Here is a 3,449-nt window from a genome sequence, read left to right on the forward strand (position 1 = left end):
TGTCATTCTGAGGTGTCTAGGTCATGCATCCGTATTTTTATTGTTTACTTTTGTAATTTAAGAAAATTAGAGATCTGGGACGAACTCCAAAATTCGTCCCAGATCTGGGACGAACTTTGGAGTTCGTCCCAAACTGTGAATATATGAAAATTGTAAAAAAAATCTTTTAAAAAATAAAAACTTGACCTATAGAACTCGGATTGGCGCGGAACAAATTTCTATGCGCTCGTATCGATCTTATGATCATAATGATGACACGATATTATTTTTTTAGCTAATATTTTCAGGTTTTTTAATTTTTGAAAATGATTATTTAATTTTTTGAAAAAAAAATTATCAACCCCAAAATATAGAGTGGAAAAAATGTTTGGGGCCATCAGTGCGATCAGGAGATCGATACGAACGCATAGGAACTGGTTTCGTGTCATTCTGAGATGTCTAGGTCATGCATCCGTATTTTTATTATTTACTTTTGTAATTTAATAAAATTAGAGATCTGGGACGAACTCCAAAATTCGTCCCAGATCTGGGACGAACTTTGGAGTTCGTCCCAGAATAGGGACGAACCAGGGGACGAAATAAAATTTGTCCCCAAATTTGCCCTAATTACATCCCCGATTATTCCTCTTCCTTCTTGTCACGGGAGCTAACTTTTTCTTCCCTCTTTCACGCGAGCAGCCTCTTGTTCCTTCTTTTCACGCGCGGCGAGAGTGGACGTTGCTCTCCGGCCACGATTCCACGCTCTCCGGTAGGTAAGCTTCGGGTCCTCATCTCCGGCGTGTATTCTCACTTCTTTCCCCTCGCTCGACAGCTGCGGCCTCGCCTTGTCGTGCGGCTGACTACGATCGCCAGCTAGGGTTCCTCCTTGTCGAGGCTACCCATGCACGGCAGCCGCAAGCCGCCGGATCCGGGCCTTGCTCGGCGCTGGCAGCCACTGGGAACCGCCGGATCCGGGCCTTGCTCGGCGCTGGCAGCCACTGGGAACCGCCGGATCCGGGCCTTGCTCGGCGTCGGCATCATATGGCTGCTAGCAGTCCCTAGCTGGTTGTTGGCAGCCGCGCCCTAGCAGCCACTGTTGGCCTTTAGGGCTGCTGCCTGCAGCCCCATAGTGTAGTAATATTATTTGTGGATGTCAAATATTATAGTTACTTGTGTACTCTAATATATGATTGTAAGCTTCATATTATTGTTTATGCAGGTTAATTTGTATTTGACGTGGCTTGGATAGACGCTCATCTTTGTTCTTCTATGTGAGGTATATGTATCTATATATGTTATTTTAATTTAATCATTATAGCATTAGTGTAAGGATGAAATTAATGTGTTTATTATAATATTTGATGTTATTGTTTTCTTTGGTATATATTATTTCATTTGTATGTACATTAAGTACATATTCATCATTAGTTTATTATCATTAGTAATATTGTTTATTTGAAATAGACAAAATGCAGAATGAAAGAAGTTGGATTAAACATTGTTTATGTTTGCATGGATTAAACATAAACTAGATCAGTGAAACATACCATAAGTTGGATTAAAGTGATCAACTAGCTTGGTATCCAAACCCAGTTAGAAACTAAAATATGTGAAAGTATATATATGTAGATGTGAGCACATATGATAGGATGAAGCATTAGATATGCACATGTAGGTACAGGTCGAAATTGTATTACCAATTGTATTTCTAATTGGTAATACAACTACCAATTGTATTTCTAATTTTCATTTATGTTGTAGTTAATTTTCTTTATTATAGAATCGTTAATTTTCTTAGTTTTTTTTTAAAACAAGACAATATTTAACTTGTTAGTTGCATAAGTTTTAGATGTCTTATTTCAATATGATATCATTGATGTATGTTTTAGATCTATATATATATTGTTATAAATGTTAGTTATTCATTTGTAATTTGATGTAGGAAAAGGAGAACGAAGCATGGAAGAAGGTGCATGAAGCTCCCGGAGCATGACGATTAGTATTTTATTTTATGCTTAGATGTATTTGTTATTTGGATTATGAGTTGTTGAACCAAACTAGTTCTTGTTTTCATGTGTAAATATGATGTTTGTTGAATTGATATATTTGAATGTTAGTTTGGATGTGTAGTTTGGATGTGTAAATATTATGAGTTGATATATTTGTATGTAGTTTGGATGTGTATAAATATGATGTGTGTTGAAGTTTGGTATAAATATTTGAATGTTTGGATGTGAAGTTGTTTGAATGTTTGTTGTTTGAATGTTTGTTCGGATGTGTATAAATATTTGAATATATTTGATATGTAAAATAGGATGAAGAAATGAAAAATGTTTGGTTGCTGGTTATTGTATTTTGGGACAAATTTTGGGACGAATTTGAGTTCGTTCCAAATTTGGGACGAACCCGATTTTGTCCCTAATTTGGGACGAATCTAAAGTTCGTCCCTAATTTGGGACGAATCTAAAGTTCGTCCCTAATTTGGGACGAAATTTGGGTTCGTTCCAAAATCTGATTTATTTTGATTTACCAAATTTTAGGGATAATTCGGGACGAAATATGGTTCGTCCCGAATTCGGGACGAATTTTTTTCGTCCCGAATTCGGGACGAATATCTGTTCGTCCCGAATTTGGGACGAATAATTTCGTCCCGAAATTGAATGAACGGGAACTCGAATTTTGGGACGAACTGAAATTCGTCCCAAATTTGGAACAAACCAGAATTTGTCCCTAATTTGGGACGAAAATCTAATTTCGTCCCAAATTTGAAGACACTATGCAGTGTAGATTTGCAACAAAATTTGTGACAAAAATTGTAGTTCGTTGCAAAATTTGGGACGAATATTTTATTTTCGTTGCAAAATGTGGCAACGACTAATTTGCGACGAATATATTTTCGTCACAAAATTTGTCGCAAAAAATTTTGCGACGAAAATTTTGGGAAAATTCGTCCCTAAATTTGTCCCTAAATTACAGTTTTTTTGTTGTGTACTTGCATTTGCACATTTACTTCATACTTTGCATTTTGTTAGTACATAGCATTTTCATTTTGAATAAAAATCTCCATGGGAATTTCTTAAGTAATATTTTTAAGATGGTAAAAGCTTCTTAAATTTGACCATCAATTTTAGGTCATTTAACATGATTGGATGCCTTCCTTACATGAAATTGGTTAAAATGGCGGTGGATTCCAATTTGATTAATTGGGCTTGTTTGCATGAAAATACCTAGAGAGGACCACTTTTAGCCTACACTCTATTATTTTCTCATGTGTGACATGCACTCATAGCAATTGAACTCTAGAACTTGCTTAATTTCTTTTCAAAGTCTCAATAACATTGGTATGCATGGAAATTGAGGATTAAATCAATTTTGTTCCCCTTCATACTTTCCAATTCCTTTCCTCACAATCTTCTTGAAAAATTCTCATCTAGCATTCTAATTCTTAATTCTATTTGCTTGTCATATTT

The 3,449-nt window shown here is 35.8% G+C and overlaps 1 long non-coding RNA gene across 1 annotated transcript; it reads left to right on the forward strand.

Moving 5' to 3' along the window:
* Positions 1-532: 532 nt before the first annotated feature.
* LOC121990342 lies at positions 533-2,095 on the forward strand. Its single transcript, XR_006114557.1, has 3 exons — positions 533-752; positions 1,199-1,255; positions 1,922-2,095. It is a non-coding gene; the product is annotated as an uncharacterized LOC121990342 (long non-coding RNA).
* The last annotated feature ends 1,354 nt before the right edge of the window (positions 2,096-3,449 follow it).

Source organism: Zingiber officinale, chromosome 6B (assembly GCF_018446385.1).
Source record: "Zingiber officinale cultivar Zhangliang chromosome 6B, Zo_v1.1, whole genome shotgun sequence".
Taxonomy (NCBI): domain Eukaryota; kingdom Viridiplantae; phylum Streptophyta; class Magnoliopsida; order Zingiberales; family Zingiberaceae; genus Zingiber; species Zingiber officinale.